Genomic DNA, 12,526 nt, shown 5'->3' on the forward strand with positions numbered 1-12,526 from the left:
GAAGTTGAACAATGCTCTATTCAATGATAACTTGGTCAAAGAAGAAATAAAGAAATTAAAGACATTTTAAAATTTAAAGAAAATGAAGATACAGCATACCCAAAATTCTGGTATATAATGAAAGCAGTGCTAAGAGGAACACTCATAGTTCTGAGTGCCTCCAAAAAGAAACTAGAGCGAGCATACACTAGCAGATTGACATCACACCTAAAAGCTCTAGAACAAAAAGAAGCAAATGCACGCGAGAGGAGTAATCCGGTAATCAGCAAGAAATAATCAAGCACCAGGATGAAAACAACCAAGTAGAAACAAAAAGAACTACACAAAGAATAAACAAAACCAGGAGCTAATTCTTTGAGAAAGTCAGCAAGATACATAAAGCCTTAGCCAGACTAACCAGTGGGCATAGAGAGTGTATCTAAATTAACAAAATCAGAAATGAAAAGAGAGGCATAACAAGAGAGAATGAAGAAATTCAAAAAATTATCAGATCCTACTACAAAAGCCTATACTCAACAAAACTGGAAAATCTGGAGGAAAATGGACAATTTTCTACACAGATACTTGGTACTGAGGTTAAATCAGGAACAAATAATCCATCTAAACAACCCCATAACCCCTAAGGAAATAAAAGCAGTCACTAAAAGTCTCCCAACCAAAAAGAGCCCAGGTCCAGATGGGTTCAGTGCAGAATTCAATCAGCCCTTCATAGAAGACCTCATACCAATACTATCCAGACTATTCCACAAAATTGAAACAGACAAAGCACTACCAAATTCCTTCTTTGAAGCCACAATTACTCTTTTATACTAAAACCAACAAAAGACCCAACAAAGAAAAGAGAACTTCAGACCAATTTCCCTTATGAATATTGATTTAAAAAATAGTCAATAAAATTCTTGCAAACCAAATCCAAGAACACATCAAAGCCACCATCCATCGTACTCAAGTAGGCTTCATCCCAGGGATGCGGGGATGGTTTAATATATGAAAATCCATCAACATAGTCCACTATATAAACAAACTCAAAGAAATAAACCACATAATCATCTCATGCTGAGAAAGCATTTGACACACCATTTTAAAAGTCTTGGAAAGAGCAGGAAATCAAGGCCCATACCTAAACATAGTAAAAGCAATATACAGCAGACCAGTAGCCAACCTCAATCTAAACTGAGAGAAACTTGAAGCAATACCACTAAAATCAGGGACTAGACAAGGCTACCCACTTTCTCCCTACCTATTCAATATAGTTCTTGAAGTTCTAGCCAGAGCAATCAGACAACAAAAGGAGGTCAAAGGGATACAAATTGGAAAGGAAGAAGTCAAAATATCACTATTTGGAGATGATATGATAGTTTACTTTAGTGACCCCAAAAGTTCCACCACAGAAACAACTTCAGCAAAGTGGCTGGATATAAAATTAACTCAAACAATTCAGGAGCCTTCCTCTATGCAAAGGATAAACAGGCTGAGAAAGAAATTAGGGAAATTACATCCTTCACAATAGACACAAATAAGATAAAATCCTTATCCAACCAAGCAAGTGAAAGATCTGTATGATAAGAACTTCAAGTCTCTGAAGAAAGAAATTGAAGAAGATCTCAGAAGGTGGAAAGATCTCCCATGCTCATGGATTGACAGAATTAATATAGTAAAAATGGCCATTTTTCCAAAAGCAATCTAGAGATTCAATGCAATCCCCATCAAAATTCCAACTCAATTCTTCATAGAATTAGAAAGAGCAATTTGCAAATTCATTTGGAATAAAAAAAAACAGAATAGTGAAAACTATCCTCAACAAGAAAAGAAATTCTGCAGGAATCACCATCCCTGAGCTCAAGCTGCATTACAGAGCAATCATGATAACAAACTGCATGTTACTGGTAAAGTGACAGGCAGGTAGATCAATGGAATAGAACTGAAGACCCAGAAATGAACCCACTCACTTGTGGTCACTTGACCTTTGACAAAGGAACTAAAACCATCCAATGGAAAAAAAGGACAACACTTTTAACAAATGGGGCTGGTTCAGCTGAAGATCAGCATGTAGAAGAATGCAAATCATTCCATACTTTCTCCTTGGACAAAGCTCAAGTCCAAGTGGATCAAGGCCCTCCTTATAAAACCAGATATACTGAAAGTAGTAGAAGAGAAAGTGGGGCAGAGCCTCAAGCACATGGGCACGGGGGAAATTTTCCTAAACACAACACCAATGGCTTATGTGTCAAGACAAACAATAGACAAATGGAACCTCATAAAATTACAAAGCTTCTGTAAGGCAAAGGACACGGTCAATAGGCCAAAACAGCAACCTACAGATTGGGAAAAATCTTCACCAATCTTACATATGATAGAGGGCTAATATCCAATATATATAAGCAACTCAAGTAGTTAGACTCCAGAGAATCAAATAACCCTATTTAAAAATGGGGCACAGAGCCAAACAAAGAATTCTCAACTGAGGAATATCAAATGGCTGAGAAGCACCTAAAGAAATGTTCAACATTCTTAGTCATCAGGGAAATGCAAATCAAAACAACCCTGAAATTCCGCCTCATATCAGTCAGAATGGCTAAGATCAAAAACTCAGGTGAGATCAGATGCTGGGGAGGATGTGGAGAAAGAGAACACTCCTCCATTGTTGGTGGGATTGCAGACTGGAACAACCACTCTGGAAATCAGACTGGTGTTCCTCAGAAAATTGGATATAGTGCTACCTGAGGACCCAACTAAACCACTCCTGGGCATACACCCAAAAGATACTCCAACATATAACAAGGACACATGCTCTACTGTGTTCATAGCACCCTTATTTATAATAACCAGAAGCTGGAATGAACCCAGATGTCCTTCAACAGAGGAATAGAAAATGTGGTACATTTACACAATGAAGAACTACTCAGCTATTAAAAACAATGACTTCATGAAAGTCTTAGACAAATGTATGGAAATAGAAAATATTATCCTGACTGAGTTAAAGCAATCACAAAAGAACACACATGCATTCACTGATAAGTGGATATTAGCTCAAGAGCTCGGCTAGCTTTTTTTTTTTTTTTTACCCAAGATACAACTCACAGACCACATGAAGCTCAAGAAGACAGATGACCAAAGTGTGGATGCTTCAGTCCTTCTTAAAAGGGGGGGAACAAAATACTCACAGGAGGAAATATGGAGACTAAGTATGGAGCAGATACTGAAGAAAAAGCTATCCAGAGACTTCCCCACCTGGGAATCCATTCCATATACAGTCACAAAAACCAGACACTATTGCAGATACCAAGAAGTGTATGCTGATAGGAACCTCGTATAGCTGTCTCCTGAGAGGCTTTGCCAGAGCCTGACAAATACAGAGATAGATGCTCGCAACCAACCAATGTAGTGAGAATGGGGTCCCCAATGGAGGAGTTTGAGAAAGACTGAAGGAGCTGAAGGGGTCTGCAACCCCATAGGAAGAACAACAATATCAACCAACTATACACCCCAGAGCTCCCAGGGACTAAACCACCATCCAAAGAGTAGACATGAAGTGACCTGTGGCTCCAGATGCATATGTAGCAGAGGATGGCCTTGTCAGGCATCAATGGGAGGAGAGGCCCTTGGTCCTGTGAAGGCTAGACACTGCCCCACCCCAGGGTAGGTGAATGCCAGGGCTGCTAGGCAGGAAGGGGTCTGGGGATGGGATAGGGGTGTTGGGGAAGGAAACCAGGAAAGGGGATAACATCTGAAATGTAAATAAAGAAAATATCCAATAAAAAAACAAAAAATTTTAAAAAATAAACAGATTCACATTTTTCAGGCTATGTATCTGAGCAAACAGTTCTCAAAGGAAGAAACAAAATTGTTCATCATCCGTAGCAATTAGAGAAATCCAAATCAAAACAACTCTGAGATTTCCTCTTTCCTCAGTCAGAATGGCCAAAAATAAAAAACCAAGTACAAATGCTGAAAAGGACTTAGGGGGAAGGGAATCCTCTTTTACTGTTGGTGCAATTTCAACCTGCTCTGTGTGTGTGTGTGTGTGTGTGTGTGTGTGTGTGTGTGTGTGTGTGTGTGTGTGTGTGTTTAAACAAAATCCCAAATGTTTGATTTTACCTAATGAAGAAGACTCAGGAGCCAGACACTGGTAAAAGCCTGCTAGCTCAGAGAGGCAGAAGAAGCACCCAGCTGAACTTCCTCCTGAATCAATGTCCCAGAAGGAAAAAAAACCATTCTCCTTCACCATGCTGTCTTACAAACACTTTCAAAATTGAATGTCCCTCCTTTCTACCTCCTGTGTGTCTCCCTATCCATTCTCCTAAATTCCTCTCACTGTCTATGGTTTTGTCCTGTATTCATTCCCTGTCAACTGGCTGCCTGTCCCACCTCTGAACCTTTTATTAACTTTATTCAATATTATTGACAATAAACAGAATGCTCTTGTATAAAGGTATGTGCTATGGCTGAGCCACGCCACAATTAGAGACAGGTTTTTCCAGAATACAAGCCCAGGCCGGGGAATGGGGTGGGGAGCAGTGTGAGCAGCTATCGTGCAACAGGTATTGCCAGTGTGGAAATCAGTATGGAGAACTTCCAAAAATTAAAAATAAATCTACCGTATCCCCCACTATGCTACTCCTTGGCTTATGCACAAAGGACTCGACATCATATTTCCACAAATCATTCCTCAGCCATGTTCATGTCTCCTCTATTCACAATATCTGGAAAATGGAAACAATCTAAATGTTCTTCAATAAATGAATGGATAAGGAAAATATGTCATACACATAAACACACAAAGGAACATTTTTTAGCTGTGAAGAGAAGTGAAATCATGAAATTTGCAGGCAAATGGATGCAAGTATAACATGTTATACTGAGTGAATTAACCCACCGAGACCCAGAGAAACAAATGCTATGTGTTCATTCTCATCTGTGGATATAGCTCTGAATCTCTAGATGTGAGTCTACAACCTGGAGTAATCATAGAAACTAGGAAAGTGAAAGTGACAGTGAAGTGGGGATGAGGAGCTGTAGTGAGATCGAGAGTAGGACACAGCTATTGTGAATGGCAAAAATGGAAACCTGGGAGGGAGAACTTTACCTGAGGAGGGAGGGAGAGGGCAATACTGATCGACGACGAATAAAAAACGCTAAAAAAAAATAATTGAAAGGCCACAGAACATTATCTTAAAATAAATATATGAATATATGATATATAAGTATATGTGTACACATATATAAATAATAAAAGTGAAGTTACACCTAAGTGGTAAATCATGAGGTTGGATGGTAAGGCTCTCATCAAGAGACTATCTCCGTAAATCCCCAGTATCATAAATGGGAAACTTCCCTTGGAGCCACTGGTCAGAAGAGTCCACAAGATTCCTAAACTAATATAACCTATTTTCCTTACCTTTGATTGCCTCTTAGAACCTGAAAGTAAGACTATATTACTGAAGAGACCACAAATTTTGGATACGTGACTTGGAGGCATTAAGCTGGAACTGATACTGAAGTCTTCTCCATGAGTCCTATGCAGCTCTAAAACCTACGCACAATAACCAGAATGGCACCCAAGGCTGCAGCACTGGCACTTATATATCGAGGGTAACCAACAAATGTCAAAATGGACTTAAGGGATATTCAGTAGGATTGAATTCGTGCCTAGTATTGTTAACCAATCGACTACCTCTAGCCAGTGAATTAATGGACCAAAGAAGAAAATCCACTATAGCCGTGTTCCTAAATCAATATAATTTAATTTCAAATGCATTGCATTCCCTCCCTCCCTTCCTCTCCCCTCTTTCCACCTCATTTTCTTACCTGTCATAAAAAGCTTCCTTTTTCAGCTGATGAAGACCATTAGAGGAAGTCACAACAGCTCAAATGCAGGGAAGAACTAACCATGGTATACCCAGCTCCGACTCATGAATCTCCAATATGATCCCTACACCTAAGGCTAAGGAAACATCATAGAAGAGGGGACAGAAAGATTGTTAAGAGTCAGAGGACTCAGAGTATCTGCTTCTGTATATGGTGTTCCAACCATGAATTTTTTATCTTTATTAACTTGAGTATTTCTTATTTACATTTGATTGTTATTCCTTTTCGGTTTCAGCCAACATCCCTAATCCCTCCCCCTCCCCCTCTCTTTGGTTGTTCCCCTCCCCATCTTCCCCCCATTACCACCCTCCTCCCAACAATCACGTTCACTGGGGGTTCAGTCTTGGCAGGACCAAGGGCTTCCCCTTCCACTGGTGCTCTTACTAGGCCATTCATTGCTACCTACGAGGTTAGAGTCCAGGGTCAGTCCATGTATAGTCTTTGGGTAGTGGCTTAGTCCCTGGAAGCTCTGGTTGGTTGGGATTGTTGTTCATATGGGGTCTCGAGCCCCTTCAAGCTCTTTCAGTCCTCTGATTCCTTCAACGGGGGTCCCGTTCTCAGTTCAGTGGTTTAATGATGGCATTCGCCTATGTATTTGCTGTATTCTGGCTGTGTCTCTCAGGAGAGATCTACATCCGGTTCCTGTTGGCCTGCACTTCTTTGCTTCATCCATCTTATCTAGTTTGGTGGCTGTATATGTATGGGCCACATGTGGGGCAGGCTCTGAATGCCACCCATGAATTCTTAAAAATATAATTGCCTAAGCGAGACCTGCACAATAACAACAAAAATTGTCATGTTACTAAAGATGGAAAACATATCACAAGGCACCAGCCCTACATGAAGAACTACAATGGATTAATGGCTACTCAGAGAGGTAAGCATCAGTCCTCACTTGGAATGAGCTTTCTCATAGGTTATCTAAACCTAAGTGATCAACCCTAAATGCTCAGACACACAAGCAAAACTAGATGAACTCAACAAATTGTGTTTATATAATCATATATCTGTAAAATAATAATTGAAGAAGAGACTCTTAAGTTGAGTAGAGGGCACAGGATGAGCTAGAGGGGTAGAGCGTGGGGTAGAAATGGTATAAAACAGTACTCACGTATGAAATTTTCAAAAAGAAAAAAAAAACAAAATAAATGTTGTAAAAAGATTACCGTTTTGCATTGTATTTTCTCGTTCCTGAATCTGGGTCAAATCTGTATGCATCTCACGTCCCTAAATATGCTTTATCCCTTTTTAAAAACAAGCCTCAGGCCCTGTTGTGTGTTGATAGGTAAAAGAAAAATTTTAACATACAGATGCCTGCACTTTAGTCTTTGTCAGTTACCCCATCACTAATGACTCCAATGTTGCCTAGCATGTCCAAACCTCATACAGCTTGGCTAATGTTTTGATCAAACCTCAACAGTGTCTTTAAGAGACTCTGTTATGGACAGCTAGAGGGTAGGAAATAATCACATTGAACGGAGAGTCCAAGTTCTTGCAACTTGTGGTTTAAAAAATCTTTCTGAATATTGATTCCCTTTGCTAATAAGCTCAGAAGTTCAAAGTAAGGACCGGAGGCCATGGCTCCCCATTACCTCCTCTCAGACAAACTACACTCCTCCTCCCTCTAAATGGACAGGATTATGAAACAGAATTTTTAAAGCCATGTTACCCCTTGACCTCTTTTCAAGAGGCTTTGTTATTAACACTAACTTAAATTCTCCCTGCCAGATCCAAGTCTGCAGATAAATTAAACCCTTTCCACTTCAAACTAGTAGTATTTTTAAATGATACAATACAGATAAATTTGCCTCTTAGGGCAAAGCTTTTCCAATTCATACCCAGGTAAGTGTACATCGCTCCCAAAGAATAGCAGACAAGTGTGGAAACTGATTGCTAAGCCTTTAGAGGTTCCAGTGCAGATAACTCACATACAAAAAGAATTGAAGTGTTTGCCTATCTTTTGGTCATTAAAAGGGGAAAAATATCTTCAAGTGCCAGAGAGTTGGAGACAGCTACCTTGACACATAGTGCACATACAAAACTCTGTGTTATATAATAAATGAAAGAATGAATGCCCAGTTTATTTTCACTCACATTAAAGAAAGATGATCTACATACATATCCTGCAAGACTCCTCTCATGTTGCATTTTCCTTAGAAACAAAACTGAATGAGAATATCAATGCACCTAGAAATACTTCCTTAATTAAACTAAATGTTTCAAAAGATGCCACAAAATTGAATGCAGGGGTCCATTGGTGGGTTTGAAGAGAGAAGTCCCAGTAGAAAGGTGAAGGCAGAAACAAAGCAACAGTGTCAGGAAACACAGGCCACTCTTTCAGCAAAACAAGTATGGAGATACACTTAGGCAAGAGAGACCAATTGTCTCTGTCCCCCTCCACAACATAGAGACGCGTTTTAGAGAAAGTATCTAGTTTGTTTGCACTATGAAATTCTTTTTTTCCTCTTCATATTTTATTTTATTTATTTTTAATTTTTTATTATATATTTCTTTACTTATATTTCAAAGGTTATTCCCCTTCCCAGTTTTCTGTCCCTAAGCCCCTATTCCCCCCCTCCTCCTCCCCATACAGGTATTCCCCCTATAGATCCCCCTAATTGTACCCCCCATGCAGGGGAGCACAACCTTGGCATGACCAAGGGCTTTCCCTTCCACTGGTACCCCCACAAGGCTATTCTCTGCTACCTATGAGGTTGGAGACTAGGGTCAGTCCATGTATAGTCTTTGGGTAGTGGCTTAGTCCCTGGAAGTTCTGGTTGGTTGGCATTGTTGTTCATATAGGGTCTCGAGCCCCTTCAAGCTCTTTCAGTCCTTTCTCTGATTCCTTCAACGGGGGTCCCGTTCTCAGTTCAGTGGTTTGCTGCTGGCATTCGCCTATGTATTTGCTGTATTCTGTCTTTGCATTTTTTAGCTTCATCAAACTTATCTACTTTTGCTGGCTGTATATAAATGTGTATCAGGCTCTGAATGGCCATTCCTTGAGTCACTGCTATAAACTTTGCTTCCATATCCACTCCTATGAATATTTCCCCCTTTTAAGAAAGAGTGGGAACATCCAGATTTTGGTCATCCTTCTTCTTGAGCTTCCTGTGGTCTGTAGATTGCACCTTGTGTAATTTGAGCTTTTTGGCTAATATCCACTTATCAATGAGTACATACCAAGTGTGTTTTTCTGTGATTGAGTAACCTCACTCAGGATGATATTTTCTAGTTCATCCCATTGCCTATGAATTTCATGAAGTCATTGCTTTTGATAGCTGAGTAGTAACTCCATTGTATAGATGTAATACATTTTTTGAATCTGTTCCTCTGTTGAAGGGCATCTGGGTTCTTTCCAGCTTCTGATTATTATAAATAAGGCTGTGATGAACATAGTGGAGCACATGTCTTTGTTATATGTTGGGGCATCTTTTGGGTATATGCCCAAGAGAGGTATACCTGGGTCCTCAGGTAGTTCAATGTCCAATTTTCTGAGGAACCTCCAGACTGATTTCTAGAATGGTTGTACCAGTCTGCAATCCCACCAACAATAGAGGAGTGTTCCTCTTTCTCCACATCCTCGCCAGCATTTGCTGTCACCTGAGTTTTTGATCTTAGCCATTCTCACTGGTGTAAGGTGAAATCGCAGGGTTGTTTTGATTTGCATTTCCCTGATGACTAAAGATGTTGAACATTTCTTTAGGTGCTTTTTGGCCATTCAATAATCCTCAACTGAGAATGTTTTGTTTAGGTCTGTACCCCATTTTTAATAGGGTGATTTGGCTCTCTGGAGTCTAACTTCTTGAGTTCTTTTTATATTTTGGATATTAGCCTTCTATCAGATGTAGGATTGGTAAAGATCCTTTCCCAATCTGTTGGTTGCCGTTTTGTCCTAATAACAGTGTCTTTTGCTTTACAAAATCTTTGCACTTTTATGGGGTCCCATTTTTCGATCCTTGGTTAAAGCATAAGACATTGGTGTTTTGTTCAGGAAATTTTCCCCAGTGCCCATGTGTTTGAGACTCTTCCCCACATTTTCTTCTATTAATTTGAGTATACCTGGTTTGATTGGAGGTCCTTGATCCACTTGGACTCAAGCTTTGTACACGGTGATAAGAATGGACCAATTTGCATTCTTCTACATGTTGACCTCCAGTTTAACCAGCACCTTTTGTTGAAAATGCTATCTTCCATTGGATGGTTTTAGCTCCTTTGTCAAAGAACAAGTGGCTATAGGTGCATGGGTTCATTTCTGGGTCTTCAGTTCTGTTCCACTGATCTACCTGCCTGTCTCTGTACCAATACCATACAGTATTTATCACTATTGCTCTGTAATACTGCTTGAGTTTAGGGATAGTGATTACCGCAGATGTTCTTTTATTGTTGAGTATAGTTCTTGATATCCTGGGTTTTTTGTTATTCCAAATGAGTTTGCAAATTGCTCTTTCTATATCTATAAAGAATTGAGTAGGAATTTTGATGGGGATTGCATTGAATCTCTAGATTGCTTTTAGCAAAATGGCATCTTTACTATATTAATCCTACCAATCCATGATCTTTCCATCTTCTGACATCTTCCTCAATTTCAGAGTTTTGAAGTTCTTGTCATACAGATCTTTCACTTGCTTGGTTAAAGTCACACCAAGGTATTTTATATTATTTGGGACTATTATGAAGGGTGTCATTTCCCTAATTTATTTATCGGCTTGTGTCTCTTTTATGAGAGGACATGGGAAAGAATGCTTCCTCCTGCTATGCCTAACACATTCCAGGTTACTGGGAAAGCCATTAGTTTGAAACTCTTAATTCAAAAACTATCCCACTGCTTACTTCCTGTCCCTTGTGAAGATCTTTTATGTTGATATAAGATCCATATGTGCTAGGAGGCACAGATTCCTGAAATGGACAATGGGCTTGCTTTTTTTAATATTTTATTACATTTTAAAATATTTTTTTGTTTTTACTTTATATGCATTAGTGTTTTCCCTGAGTGCATGCCTGTGTAAGGGTGTCAGATCTCCTGAAACTGGACTGCCATGTGTAAACTGCCCTGTGGGTGCCCAGAATTGAACCCAGGTCCTCTGGAAGAGCAGCTAGTGCACTTAACAGGTCATATCTCCTGCCCCAACAATGAACTTTCTTATTTTATGTAATTTGCTTAATTATTTCTTTTTACACACCAGATTTTATTTCCCTCCCTGTCCACCCTCTGACTGTTCCATATCCCATACCTCCTCTCCATCCCCTTGTCTCCACGAAGATGCCCCCACCCCACCAGACCTCTAAACTCCCTGGTGCTTCCGGTCTCTTGAGGGTTAGGTGAAAAATCTACTCTGACTAACCTGGGAGCTCTCTGGTTGGTGATTCAGTGTCTGAGAGATCTCAGGGGTCCAGGTTAATTGAGACTGCTGGTCTTCCTACAGGGTCAACCTCCTCCTCAGCTTCCTCCAGCTTTTCTCTAATTCAACCACAAGGGTCACCAGCTTCTGTTCATTGGTTGGGTATACATTTATCTACGTTTGACTCTTCCAGCTGCTTTTTGGGGTTTTCGGAGGGCACTTGTTGGGTCTTTTAGAGGGCGGTCATGATAGGTTCCTTTTTGTAAGCGCCTCATAGCCTCAGTAAGGGTGACAAGTCTTGGAGCCTTCTCTTGAGCTGGATATCTCTTTGGGCCTGTTGTTGGACCTTCTTTTCCTCAAACTCTTCTCCATTTCCATCCCTGCAGTTCTTTCAGAGAGGAAGAATTATGGGTCAGAGCTTGACCGGGATAACAACTCCATCCTTCACTTGATGCTCTGTCTTTCTGCTGGAGATGGGTTCCACTTGTTCCTTCTCCCCACTGTAGGACATTAAATCTGGGGTCACTACTCTTTGAGTCCTGAAAGTCTCTCACATCCCAGGTTTCTGGTACATTCTGGAGGATCCTCCCAACTTCCTTCCTCCCAAGGCCGCCTGTTTCCATTCTTTCTGCTGGCCCTCAGGGCTTCAGTCATTTTCCCCCACCCAATACCAGATCATGTTCCCCTCTCCCCCACACCCTTGTCCCGTTTCCCTCCCAGGTCCCTCCCTCCCCCTTGTGATTGCTTTCTTCTCCCTCTCAAGTGGCACTGAGGCGTCCTCACTTGGGCTGTTCAGTTTATTGGCCTTCTTGAGTTCTGTGGGCTGTATCTTGGGTATTGTATATTTTTTTTTGGCTAATATCCACTTATTAGTGAGAACATACTATGCATGTCCTTTGGGGTCTGAGTTACCTCATTCAGGATGATATTTTCTAATTCTATCCATTTGCCTACAAAACTCAGGATTTCCTTGTTCTTAATAGCTGAGTAGTATTCCATTGTGTAAATGAATCACATTTTCTATATTCACTTTTCTGTCGTGAAATATCTGGGTCATTTCCAGCTTCTGGCTATTACAAATAAGGTCACTATGAACATAGTAGAACATGTGCCCTTGTGGCATGGTGGGCATCTTTTGAGTGTATTGCCTAGAGTGGCATTGCTGGGTCTTTTGGTAGATGTATTTCTAATTTTCTGAGGAACCTACAAATTGATTCCCAGAGTGGTTATACTAGTCCGTTCGTAATTCCACCAGCAATGAAGGAGTGTTCCTCTTTTTCCACATCCTTGCCAACATGTGTTGTCACATAATGTTTTGA

The sequence above is a fragment of the Rattus rattus genome, chromosome X (assembly GCF_011064425.1).
Source record: "Rattus rattus isolate New Zealand chromosome X, Rrattus_CSIRO_v1, whole genome shotgun sequence".
Lineage (NCBI taxonomy): Eukaryota > Metazoa > Chordata > Mammalia > Rodentia > Muridae > Rattus > Rattus rattus.